Below are 14136 nucleotides of genomic sequence, written 5' to 3'. Positions count from 1 at the left end.
AGAAAAGTGCTTTCTTTTCCCGTCTGTGCTGAAGTCCTTAAGCCAAGGATCCCAAAAGTTTGCCCTAACAGTGAGAGACCAGGGGAGTCTTCTTGAACCAATGAATACCAGGGATGAGGGATCAAAAAGGAAGGCTTTCTGCTTATTATAAAAGTTGACAACCAAACGAAACAAAAGACAACAACCCCAAAACAAAACCTCAAACTCCGCTTTAAATGAATGAGATGGCATATGCGGGCTGGATTTATATTCCCACACCCATCCCTTCTTTATTTTTAAATCTCTAAATAAAAATTGTTTGGAAACATCAAGTAACAGCAACATACTACTATGAAGAAGCTATATACACATATATTTATATAAGATATATGTATATTATATAGAATTATATATAAAACGGTTTATGTAGAATTTACCTTTGAGAACACATTACTGTGTAAAACATTTGCTTGGATCAGTTACCTCTTTTCTCACTTGGTTATGTTATTCTTTGAGTTTATTTGTTTCTGCTTGTATGCAATTTTAGAGTTATTTCCGCACAAGCTGAAGTCTGTTTTATTTAATGTTTTGCCCGGGTAAGTACTAACGTATAACGTCTAAGGGTCACGAGAGCGCAGAAAGTTATGTCCATTCACAGAAGTCCGGGAGAGCGTTGTATGCTGGGACTGAGCCGGGAGGGGCATGGAAGCAGGCGCCGGGCAATGTGGAGGGAGACCTTGGACCGGAGCAATACCTGTCTTCCCAGCATTGTCTCCTTTCTGTTGGCGTGTCGGTGCCTGAGAGGGTTGAATGGAGGGAATTTTGGAACCGCGGAGTTGAAAATAAAACAATCTTCTTCTGATGATTTTGTCCTCCAAAGGGTACCCAACACTCCTCTGAAAGGCCCCACCTGTCAGGGGTATAGCTCAGTAGTAGAGCGCGTGCTTAGCATGCACGAGGCCCTGGGTTCGATCCCCAGTACCTCCAGTGGACCCAGTGGTACTCAGGCAGAGTCCCCTAATTAAGGGTTTTCTGGTGCAGTAGTTTTAAGGACAGAGTCATATTTGTTCTTATGGAACGAGCTTACGTTTCCCTATAACTGCTGTTGTTTGCTTTTGACCCAGTCATAATAACAACCTTGATGAATCTTGTCTTTCTAAAGGTGAATGAAAAGTACTTGAGACCTTGAAACCTCGCAGAGCGAGGCCTGGAGGCCAGACAAGGAGGTCAGGGGGGTGGATTCCCCTAGAATAAGTAGAATGAGACGCCCAGACCCGAGGGGCTTTCCTAAGGCACCTTCCCCTTTCTCTCCCCAAACCAGACCCATTTGCCTTCTGTTGGCCTGGTCGGGGCCATCCCCGAAGGCCCACTGTGAACCCACCTTCTTGTTTGCGATCAGCCACTGTCCTAAAGGCTGGCGGTTTGAAGCCACCCAGCAGCGCTGCTGAGGAAAGACCTGGAGATTTGCTCCCAAAGAGTCCATCTTCAGGCGGGGGACAGAGGTGTTCCCCAGTCTCACTTTGCAGTCAGATGTAAAAGGTGATCACTAACAGCAGGGATGCACTCCTCAGGAAAACATCACTTCTCGGGACCACAAAGACCTTAGCACCGGTCCCAGGACAAGGTTCCGAAGGCAAGTTGGGATAGAAAGGCGGGAGGAAAGTGGGAGTAGAGGGAGGAGGGACGGCCATCGATGCCATGAAACAGCCGCGAATGAATTGATGAGTGTTTGCTGTGCTGTAAACCTCCACCCAATTCCCAGGGAAACGTTAAAAACACAACAGAAGAAGAAGAGGAGGAGGAGGAAACCCTATGCGCCATTAATCAGCTAGGAAAACCAGGGGAGCAGTGCCACCCCCAGGGGAAGAGCGGCGGGGGGTGGGGTGGTGGGGTTGACGCGCTCACTGAGGACCAAGGAAACACAGCACCCGGTGCCTTCGTTGCCCCTACGTGTGTCTCCGCTTCTGCTGTGGAAGTGCAAGTCCATCAGCATGGGCACGAGCTCATAGATCCTTCCCCGGGGTCATGGAAGGGCGTGGCGAGAAAGAGGGCGGAAAGCAGGAAGAACCCCGAAAGTCTCAGATGGAGAAGAGACGCAGAGGGTGGAGGAGAACCCGTGTCTTCAGCTCTTCGGAAGCAGGCAGCCCTCCCCCTCTGCATCCTTCGTGACCCTGTGCTTCGTCTCCATTTTCATCCGTGGACAGCAATGGCTTCCTTATAATTTTGAAGGAATGGATAATAGTCAATAAACTAAAGTGAACTATTTGAGAACAATAAAAGGTTGCATAGTATTTTGTAGGCATGAATAGAAGGCAGGTTCTCAAGCAGCTGAAATGGCTAGGTTGGGAGAGCATTAGACTGAAGATCTAAAAGCCTCAGGATTTAATTCTGTCTAGCTTATAAAGATTCTCTTTCTTATAGAATAGTTCTATCATAACATTTGGGATAAAAAAAAAACGGATTTGGGGAGTTGTGATAGAATACTTAATCAGAGGCAAGCAATGTTTTTGCTTTTTAAAAAGATAGGCATTTCTGTATGTATATAGCAAATGCAACCACGTTGTATACCTACATATTTTTATTCTCCTTTCCTGTATTTAGCTATTTCTGCAGTCTTTCATAAAGTTGTAACTAACATTTGCATATTTTTATGTAAAAATTGAAAAACACCTCAATTCTACCTTACAAATTCAGCTAGACCACAGCATGTATACTGCTACAGATAAGAGATTGAAACACAGGGAATCCAGGACAGATAAATCCCTCAGGACCAATATTGAGAATAGAGATACCAGGAGGGTAAGGGGATGGTGGGGGGAGAGAGGGGAAACTGATCACAATGATCTACATATAACTCCTTCCTAGAAGGATGGACAACAGAAAAGTGGGTGAAAGGAGAAAGCAGTCAGTGGAAGACCTGGGGCAAAAATGCATAAATTATTATAGGTTCAAAAGGGGGGAGGGGGGAGGAGAGGGCAAACAAGGAGCTGATTTCAAGGGCTCAAGTAGAAAGAAAAGGTTTTGAAAATGATGATGGCAACATATGCACAAATGTGCTTGACACAACGGATGTATGTATAGATTGTGATAATAGCTATAAGAGCCCCCGATAAAATGGTTTCTGAAAAACTGAAAAACAAAAATATAATGGAAAGTTAGATAAATAGCCCCGGTGTTGCAATGGTTAAGTGTTGGGCTACCCGCCTGCCTAAAGGTTGGTGGTTCAACTCAGCCAGCTGCTCCCAGGAGACATACCTGAAGAGCTGCTGCTGTAAAGGTTACAGTTTAGAAGAACTTCAGACTGCCTGGAAGTGGGGCGTTGGGAATTTCCCAAACCTCATACTCTGGTGGCAGTTTGAACCTCCAGCTGTCTCTGGGAGAAAGTTGTGGTAGTCTTGCTCCCCTAAAGATTACAACCTGGGGAATTCTATGGGAGCATCGCTATCAGCTTATTTCTGCTTTGATATTATGAATGGGGTGGGGGTGGGGAGGACAGAAGGAATGTATGTGATTGGAAGTAATGCTTAAACATTTAGAAGCAAAGGAATCACCACACTATCTGAGTGTATGTATGTGGGTGTTCCGTGTATTGGGCTGCCCAGGAAGCATCTTAAACATGTGCTGACTCACTAATTTGAAATGAACTATATCTGACAGGTACAACATGCTCGCGCTTCACCGTAGGTCAGTAAGCGGACAGGCAAACTCTTCATTGTAGGTCAGTCCAATAAGGCCAGGCTTACCCTGCTTACTGGGTAACCTGCGAGTATATGTCGTGTAGGCAAGGGAAATTCTGCACTCAGAAAAGGTGTGTGTGTGTGTTTTGAGTCCACTCTATTATGAAGCTTCTGGAATAAAGGGAAAAAAAACATGAACTTGATTGAGCCTTTGAGCAATTAAAAAAACATCTTCCATTTTCTTGCTGATAAGACATCCTCAGAGTCTTGCACCCCTGTCTGAAACTTCCAAATTTTAAATTATTTCTGTTCATAGACAGAACAAAAAGAAACACTTCTACATTGAAAAGTCTGACCGAATCTTCATGAGGACACTTACAAGTTGAAAAATGAAAGCAAATGGCAGGAAAGTTATTCTGATTAAGATTCAAATATTCCATAAATTTTCTTTGAACATCAACCTCTTTGTTGTCATTCTTTGTTATGAACAATAGGTTAGGAGTTAAAAGAAACATTTTATTGGGGGCTCTTATAGCTCTTATAACAACCACTGGGTCAAGCACATTTGTACATATATTGCCATCATCATTTTTGAAACATTTTCTTTCTATTTGAACCCTGGGTATCAGCTCCTCATTTTTTACCTCCCTCCCTCATGAACCCTTAAAAATGTATAATTTTTTCATGCTTTATACTAACCACTGTCTCCCTCCACCCACTTTTCTGTTGTTCATCTCCCTTGGTGGGGGTGTTATTCATCAATCATTGTGATTGGTCCCTCTTTCTCCCCACACCTTCCCTCTACTCTCCTGGTATCACTACTCTCACTATGGTTCTGATAGGTTAAGAATTTTTGTCATTAAATTGCTTCTTCTTTTTTTCTATTTTCAGCGTCTGTTTTGCACTGAACACTCTGGACTCTGTCAGGAGGAAATAATCTGGTGTCCAGCATCAGAGCTCCATCAAAGTGCAAGAGGAAAACTGGTACACGTGAGAAGCAACCTCAGGATGGGGACATTCACTGTTTGGAAACTGGGAGCCAGACGCACACCCATTAAGTCACTCAGCCAAACTCAACTCAGACACTCGCATTTTATTTCTTCTGAAATATCAATTTGAACAAACAGTACCACCAAATGCTTATTACCTAATTGGGCAAGGATTGTTTTAGAGTCTATTGAAGTGGGAGACCTAGGACAATTATGAAAATGTCATCAGTCTCCATTCATTGTCTTTAAAATGAGGCTCATGACCCCCATGTACAAAGCTGTTGTATAGGGTCCTTCCCCTACACCATGTACAACAGCAAACTCAAAATGCACCAAAGATCCAAATGTCAACCCTAACATTGTAAATATCCTCTATGAAAAAACAGGGGCAAATTTAGGGACACGTATACATGATAAATACATGATCAAACATAACTAAAAATGTCCAAACTACACAGATGGCCTAGGCGACTGGGACCTGTCAACAGTGAAACATGCATGCACATCAAAAGACTTCACTGAAAGAGTAAAGAGAATTTACAGACCGAGGCAAAACGACCTATGAGACAAAGGACAAACATTTATAGAAAACAACACCCCAGCGATAAAAAAGACAAACAATTCATCTCAAAGAAATGGGAACAGGACATGAGCAGACACTTCACCACTGAACTCATGAGGAAAGGTTCCCAGTCGCTACCATTACAACACAGCAAAACCCCTGGGCACCGAAGGCATTTTGATTCAGAATGAGCCTGCGGAACAGAGTGGACCTGCTCCCCAGGATGTCAATCTTTAAGCCAGATAGGAGCGGCGTTTAGATTGAACTGACAACCTTTAGACTGACAACCACTGAAATTCCTTTCTCTACCATTCTCTCAAAACTGCACTACCTTAGAGCCCACTCACAGCGACCCTAAAAACCAGAGCAAAACCGCCGTTTTGGGTTTCCGGGGCTGCAAATCTTCCCCCGGAATAGACAGCTTCATCTTTCTGGCGCAGAGCCGCTGGCGAGTACTAAACGTCTATCTTTGACAGAAGATATTTCTACATGCGTGTTTGGTTATGCACAACTACATCTACGAATACAGCAGAGCATAGAGGAGGCAGACCAGACATCTTGAAACAAGACGTTGTTGGACTTGGGGTTTCAGGACTGTCCTTGGGGCAGGGGGCGGGGTGGGGTGGAGCGGGCATCAGAGTTGATTGACGTAACCTATTGGTGGTGCACATTAACAATGCTCTACATCTCACTTCCGGAGCAGGCACAGGGGATGCTCGGAGCTAAACGGTACCTCCGTTGACTACTCTGATGAGGGTGAAAATAGAAAACCTCGGATGGAGGGGATAAAAATGTGGAACAAAACTCAAGATGCTGAAAAGCCAGAGACCCACTGATCACCACCCCTGAGGTTACGACGTGTAGTCAACGTCCTAGCCCGGAACTTCCAGCCATGCAGTAGACTGGTCTATAAGGTAAACATGAGCACCAGGGAGGTATGTTCTCCCTAGAATAATCCATCATACCCATCTGAAGGGTAGCACATGCCTGGGGGAACATTCAGAAGGCAGGAGGGCACAGCACAGCGGCACCCTCAACTCCACCCAACTCATAGGCCCCCTGGGGCTCTAAGAGGAGCTGCTGGTGGTTTTGAACTGTTGACCTTATGGTTACCAACCACTGTCCTCAATGGTAAATACAGAGGGAGGGTGGCCAGGGACAGTGCTCTTATGTTGGGTGACAATCCAAGTCACAAAACAAATTGTGTTTGAATGGTTGAATAGAAAACAAGTTTGTCTAGTAAACATCCACTCAAAGCACAATACACAGCTTGGAAGGGGAAGCAAGCGGTGGAAGGTGTTGTAAAGGCTGACAAGGGCCATGTATGTAGCCATATTCTTCCAAGTCCATGCACCATGGTTGGTAGGTCAAAGTCCATCCTCTGCCTGTGGCACTCTCCCAGAACAACACCTCCAACCGCAACTTCTCTAGTCACTGCTATCCAGTAGACACACACTGCCTAACTTACAAACCCGGCTAGACCAGAGCACGTACAAGGGCCCAGATGGGAGCTGCAAACAGGGAAGCCAGGACGGATGAACCCCTCAGGACCAATATTGAAAGTGGCCATACTAGGAGGGGAAAGGGAGGTGGGGGGAAGAAGGGGGAACCGATCACAAAGATCTATCTAGAACCCGCTCCTAGGGGGTTGGACAACAGAAAAGTGGGTGAAGGGAGACATCCGTCAGTGTAAGACATGACAAAATAATAATAATTTATAAATTATCAAGGGTTCATGAGGGAGGGTGGGGGAGGGAGGGGAAAACTGAGAAGTTGATACCAAGGGCTCAAGTCGAAAGCAAATGCTTTGAAAATGATGATGGCAACAAATGTAAAAATGTGCTTGACACAATGGATGTATGTGTGGATTATGATAAGAGTTGTACGGGAAAAGTCTCAGTATTTGAGCCATGGCGGATGCTGTGGGCCAGCAACAAATTACAACACAGTAGAGGAGCCTCTGCATCTCAGTAGGCTCAGCCTGAGTGAATGCTTTTATATGAAAATATGAAATGATCGAGAGCTTCGAGGAAGATTGCATGCTTATGATCAGCATTTAAATATGATACTGGGAGATGTGGAAGAAACTGTGACTACTATAGAAATTGATGAAGAGATGTATGAGGAGATATGTAAATCAACGAAACGGAATATTCCAAGGCTTTGTGTCGGGTGACTGGCGTGGTGCTAGTTGGCCCTCCGCTGAGAGCTGGCTGAAACCAAGAATCCGTTTAGAGGGGCAAAGAGGAGCCTCTTGACTGGAGGCTATATTCCGGAGAGAAACCTAGGTAAGCTTTGTTGCTCAGAAGTAACCAAGGAGTCATCCTTCCTGAAATAAGCTGGTTTGCCGCTATAAGCTAAGCGACATTTTAATTTTTATCTCACCCTTCCAATAAATGTAATCACAAAAATGCAGCGTTATTTTAACAAATAATTTTGGATTTTTACTTTAAAATAAATGTTTCTTTTCCTATTGTAGTTTTTAAAAAAAAGAGTTGTATGAGGCCTCAATAAAATGATTGAAAAGAAAAGAAACACACTACAAGCCACCGGGCAGGACGCTTAGGCAATTCCAGATGTCCCTCTTCAAATTTGCATCCCCCTGCCTCCCTTACCCCTCCTCAAACTTTAAACTCCTCCCACCCCTTTCTGTCCTGCCTTCTGTTTGGTAATGGCATTTCAATAAATAAATGCTTTACCCACGGATGGTTCTATTTTTTTTATCCTTTAAATCCTATTTACGTCTTGCCATCTTGGAGAAGGACACTCATAAAATATTGAGCCCACCGCTCTTGGGATTTCTTCTGACCGAGATTTCCCTCTGTGAAACCTGGCCGTTAATCTTCTGATTAAGCAAACAGGGATTATTGAAGAGTTTTCAGTCAAGGAAGAGATGAACTTCATTCAAGAGCTTTGGGCCTCAGGCTAAGATTTCTCTAGAGGAAAGTTTCAAAATTCCAGGTTGTAAAACCACAGTGGGGTGTCCGGTGACTTTATCTGGCACAAGCTCGTTCTTACTGGGCCTTCCCTTTACACGCTGTGCTCTAAACATCTAGAGTGTCCGTGTCCTGAGCTAGTTCCTGCGCATCAGTTGCTCGGAGACACCTCTGGGTGCCACAATCTTTCAGAATGAAGTGTGCAGACTAATAACTCAGAGAATCACTCTTATTTCTAGTGAAAAACTTACAAAGGCACCATGGACGTGGGGGGTGTAGCTCAGTGGTAGAGCGCATGCTTTGCATGTATGAGGCCCTGGGTTCGATCCCCGGCACCTCCACACTTTTCCTTACCCATGCCATTTTCATCATCTCAAAACTGCTTCATAACCCTGCTTTAGTTCTGCCTAAAAAATAAATAAAATTTCAAAAGCAAGCCTCGAAGAGAACAAATTGTTTCCCATAAGAAAGCTGAAAACAGGCTCACACTCAATTCCAGCCCCAGTCTAAAAACAATCAGTTTTATGACATGCCCTCATGAAGGAAATATGGAAGATGTAGGTGCTATAGCAATGTGTGGTGAAGCTGGTGCCCGGCTATCAGATACAACAGCATATGGGGCCTTAGAGTCTTGTTTTCAATCAAGTAACCCTCTAAGCGAGACATCAACTAACCGCAATTGGAAGAAGCACACCAACCTCTGTGATCACAGGAGTGGAAAAGCTATCTTACAAATCCACAGGGGAGAATGGTATCCGAGTTTAAATCGTGAAGTTCTGATTTGCAGAAGGCTGTGGATGACAATGAGGGCCCCCAGTGCACTGGGATCTCCACAGGGAAGAAGCCTCCGGTAATTACCCTGTGACCCTAAGAGAGGGATGAGAATCACCCGGTTATCAGAAAGTGTTGGAGAGGTGGTTAGATTCAAATGATAAGTCTGACTTGAAAGGTTAAAACTTTGTCATTTGATTTCCCTTTAGATACACATTGAGCTTAATTTAGTTTTTAATATTTTCTGGTGTTTTTGTTTTCATTTTCCAGATTGGGGCTTTATTTATTTAATATTTTGTTATTGTTGGTCGAGGTGTTGGCTCTCTGTTATGTCTCATTCTATACTTTTTGGTATATGAGACCCAGGTTGGGTGTACCTATAGAGATAATAACTAGACTAAGGGTTCCTGGAGGGGGGTACATCAAGGGAAGGGGGGCAGTAATGGGGACCCAATATCAAGGAGGACAAGGAGGAAGGAAATGTTTTGAAATGATTGTGGTAGCGATTGTACAACACTGCTTGCTGTGACTCAACTATTGAATGGTATGATGTCTGGATTATGTCCTAATAAATGAGTTGTGGGTGGGGGTGGGGGGAACCCTTTTTCATAGTAAACCTGGTCATTGCCCTGTGTCCTTTAAGAAAATCTAACAAGATTAGACCTTTGGAACTCCAAAAACAGTCCTCACAGTCTTCTGAGCTGAATGTAACTGGCCAACCAAATCCCATAAGAAGCCATTGCTTAGTGGAATCATTTTTATTTTTGTTTTTGACCCTAATGAGACAAAGACAGGTCTATTGCTAAGAGATCCCAGAGACCTTTTAAAATACATTTTATTTTAAATTCTAGAACAAACACTGATTCTAGAACGAATCAGTGCATGCGTAAACTGGAATCCTAATAGCAATACTTTTTGCCTTACTCTCAGTCATACATACTACAGAACAATTCTGATGATAAAAGGCAATAATGATGAAAACAGAGGGTTTTGACTTCTGTGGCAGAGTCATCTGAATGGTGTCGATGATGACTCAGAGAATACCTGTACAATTAAAAAGGTGAGCAAGCAAAGGAATGCTGGACCCTTCCATTAGGAAGACCAGCCTCTCTTCCTGCACCACTAAGCTGATGGCATCTACATTGTCTGATGAGGAAACCCCTAGGAATTCTGGTCCACCGATGGCACCTTTCAAAGATTTCCAGTGCTTTATGGTGTAAAAGCTGTATTTGTAGCGTTTAACAGTAAATACACAGAGATAGGCAAAGCAGCTGGAGAAGTTCTGCTCCATATGTGATCAGTTAAATCAGAGCATTAACAGTTAAACACTATCAGTTAAATGAACGGGTCTTTGGAAAGACAGGAAATTAAGTGCTTGTCCCTAGCTCTCTGAGAATCCATTCCTCTGTCAAGTTAGGATGTCCTTACTTTGCGATCCCTTCTCCAAGGGAAGTATCTGTGGCAAATACTCAGAAAGACCGCCTTCCAACTCTGACTAGTGTCAACCTTCCTAGTGTCATGACTTGTTTATTTTTGGAAGCATTTAACCAGAAGTGTTATTCCACATGTTTGCTCTTGTACACTCCGTTTCTGCCTCTTATCCATTTGGTCTCTCCAGGCACTATCAGCTAACAGTAGCTTGTTAGCCACCATTGAAGCTTCATAAAGAGTAGGCACGGTAACTCTTGTTCATACCTAATAAGGTGGTAGTTGTGCTGGGTGGTTGCAAAGGCCTTTTGGACTGTACTGAAGTGGTCCCACCTTGAAGACTCACTGGACTTAGATTCAAGGCCGGGAGCACTCCCAAGGTATTAACAGGAACCTCCAGACCCAGAATCCCATTCATCCTGGAAAGTGAAGGGCAAGAAGGTGCACTGCAGGGGTTCATCACCTTTGTCTGCAACTGTTTTAGAAGCTGTGTGCCCACTTTTAGGGAAGTAATGTTTCTCTCCAGGCAGCCTCCTGCCCCAATAAGGTCCCAATAAACTCATGTCTCTGGGTTATTTCAGGAGCCTCTTGGCCCTTAGTACAAGAATAGCTTTGGGCCTTGAGCCTATCCCACCTGAATTGAGAGACCATTTAAAGAATAGATCTGACACATTGAACACCAGTGGCCAAACAAGCAGATCGGTGCGGAATAACATCAAAGATATCATACATGAAGAAAGCAAAAGGTAATTTAGGCAGACAAACAAGAAAAGATCCAGATGGATTTCAGAAGAGACTCTGAAACTTGCTCTTGAATGTAGGCTAGTTTGAGTGGAAGAAAGAATTGTTGAGGTAAAAGACATAAAGAGAAAATGTCCAAAGACAGCCTGGTAGGAACACATACAGGGCACATTCTAATGAAATGTGTGAAGACCAGCGCTGGGCAGTTAAGGGAAGAACACGCTCAGCACGTCTCAAGCCGAGAGACGGAAGACAACAACCAGTTGGAATCTTGAAAGGATTCTACGGGCAATGTATCGAATGACACGGGAAGCATTAAAAAAAATAAAAGATCGTGAGAGGTTGGAGACAGAGGCACAGAAGGAGATAAGGCTCAATCAGGAATGAAAAGTATAGAGAGGCTTTATTAAGGTGAGGGAAAACTCCCAGATGAGTTCCACAACCCAACGTGTTAGGTCAGGAAAGTCGCAGCTTGTCGGTGAGGCGATGGGAGATATACAGGGCTCGAGCTAAGTAAGTATACATTGACACGAGGAAGGGAGATTTTTTATTGCTTGCAGCTGCAGGGCCTTGAGTCAGGATGCCACTCATGGGAAGTCATCATATTGTTTGCAAACCTGCTCTCTGGAGTGGTGGGAAAAGGGCTATACAAATCATCCTGGGGAGATAAATTGTTTCCTGGGGTGCTGCGGAAGGGGCTACAGAAATCTGGCCTGGAGAGATAAGCTCTTTGGGGTGTTGGGGCAGGAGTTGCATAGTTCAATAGGTCATCCATCCGCCTGAGAGTCTGGGAATGGGGGCTTTGAGGTTTCATCTTCCTGAGGAGCCAGAGAGGAGGTGGGGGCTGCCTGGTCCGGAGCCGGTCCAAACAGATGGTTCAACATGACTGTACCAGAAATAACTGATTCAACCATTTCAAGAGGTAGTGTATGATCAAGAATCAACCGTATGGTAGCTAGATTTTTTGTCAACTTGTTTTTAGATTAAAGTGTAAGGGCAGAGTCCAAGCTATCAATGATGTCACAGCCTGATGATGCCTCCTTGGGGTTGTGACCTTTTTATGAGAGAGACACTGGGGTGGGGTGGGGGGGGGCTCTCACCCTTCTCCCTGCTTGCTTGAATTCTGTGTCTGCTTCCAAGGTAGCTGCCCACCCTTGACACTGTCAAAATGCTGCCATTTTCCCACCAACCTTCGGTCCACACACCTCTGCACCTACTGATTTGTGATCTCCCTGCTACCTGCTTTACCTTTCTGCTTCATCTACCTGCAGCTAGGTGAGTCTGAAGAGGACTCCAGTGAGTGCGTTAGTACCAGGTCCATGGACAGCGCTGGAATCCCTTCTTGATATAAAGTTGTTTCTTAAGCATATAGGAGTATCTCTGGTTTTGTTTCCTAAACAAACCAGGCTAACACAGATGATTTTGAAGAAAGAAGCCCAAGATGCACTGAAACCCAGAAATCAATGAACTACTAAATGAAATGCTTTAACAACGTGATGAAGCAGCACTGGAAGCATGCACTAATTTAAACCAAGAAAGTTGGAAGACTCTTTTCTGGTCAACCAACTGAAAGAGGTCCATATTTGTGCCCATTCCAAAAAAGGTTACTCAACCGAATGTGGAAATCCTCAAATAGTATCATGAATATCACATTCAAGTACATGTTTTACTGAAGACCATTCAACAGCAGTTGCAGCAGTACATCAACCAGGAGCTGACAGAAATTCAAGCTGATTAAGAAGTGGCTATAGTATGAGGGGATGTCATTGCTGTTGACAGGCAGATGTTGGCTGAAAGCAGAGAATACCAGAAAGATGTTTACTTATTCAAAGACATTAGGCCGTGTGTATCACAACCAGCTATGGGTAATATTGAGAGAAATTGAAATTCCCAAGCACTTCATTGTGCTTCTGTGGAACTTGGGGTCCCTTCAGCAGCACATGGGAGCACTGCACAGTTTACAACAGGGAAATGTATGTCAGCTGTCTCCTTTCACCACACTGACTCCATCCGTATGCTGACTACGTAGCCTTAGAAGCTGGACTGTAGGAAGGAGGCAATGGCATGAACAACCTGCAATAGACAGATGACCCAGCTTTGCTGAAAGTGAGGCGATCTTGGAAGTACTTGCTGACGAAAATCAAAGATTACAAGTCAAGGCAAAGGAGACGAACATCTTCACAATTGGACTAACAGATAAAGAGTGGGGTGTAGAGACAAGTGGAGAAAAGATTAAAATTGTCCAGGATTTCATTTGACTTGGATTCACCAATCAAGAAATCAAATGATATATTGCTTTGGGCAAATCTGCCGTGTAAGTCTTCTTTAAGGTGTTAAAGAGTTAAGAGGTCACTTTGAGGACTAAGGTTTGGCTGCCCCAAGTCTAGGGGCTTCATCTGATGTAAAAGCTGGACAATGAATAAGGATGGCTGGAGAAGAATTGATGCATTTAGATTAAAATGTTGGTGGAAAATATTGAAAGTACCAGAAGACCAAACCAATCTGTCTTGGACGAAGTACGCCTAGAATGCTCTTTAGACACAAGGATGGGTTTGTTGCTGCCTGACCACTGCCACCATAGGTCTCTCATGCCTGGTCCCAGGGAGGGTCTCTCCTACTCATCCCCACCCAACTGAAGTCAGCCGACATCCGACGATGTGAAGGAGCAGATCTACAAACTAGCCAAGAAGGGCCTGACGCCTTCCCAAATCGGTGTGACCCTAGGAGATTCACATGTCATTGCACAAGTGCCTTTTGCGACAGACTACAAAATTCGGAGCATCCTGAAGTCCAAAGGACTTGCTCCCGCTCTGCCTGAAGGTCTCTGCTATTTGATGAAGAAGGCCGTTGCTGTTTGGAAGCCTCTGGCAAAGAACAGCAAACAGAAGGACGCTAAATTCTGCCTCCTTCTGATTGAAAGTCAAAGTCATCTATTGGCTTGATATCACAAAACAAAGAGAGCTCTCCCTCCTACTTGGAATCATCCACAGCTTCTGCCCTGGTTGCATACATCTGTTTATGTACTCGAACAGAACAATAAAATCACTGTTAAA

General features: G+C 44.2%; 2 non-coding genes and 1 pseudogene across 2 annotated transcripts; all 3 read left to right on the top strand.

The window, feature by feature from the left end:
* The first annotated feature begins 894 nt into the window (after positions 1-894).
* TRNAA-AGC lies at positions 895-966 on the top strand. Its single transcript has one exon. It is a non-coding gene; the product is annotated as a tRNA-Ala (tRNA).
* Positions 967-7117: 6151 nt separating this feature from the next.
* LOC101659813 lies at positions 7118-7424 on the top strand (annotated as a pseudogene).
* A 988-nt stretch (positions 7425-8412) lies between these two features.
* On the top strand, positions 8413-8484 carry TRNAA-UGC. The gene has a single exon. It is a non-coding gene; the product is annotated as a tRNA-Ala (tRNA).
* The last annotated feature ends 5652 nt before the right edge of the window (positions 8485-14136 follow it).

The sequence above is a fragment of the Echinops telfairi genome, unplaced genomic scaffold (genome assembly GCF_000313985.2).
Source record: "Echinops telfairi isolate 266 unplaced genomic scaffold, ASM31398v2 ScPeMD7_7441;HRSCAF=8479, whole genome shotgun sequence".
Lineage (NCBI taxonomy): Eukaryota > Metazoa > Chordata > Mammalia > Afrosoricida > Tenrecidae > Echinops > Echinops telfairi.
The sequence above is the reverse complement of the archived record's forward strand: the minus strand, read 5'-3'. Positions and strand labels throughout refer to the sequence as shown.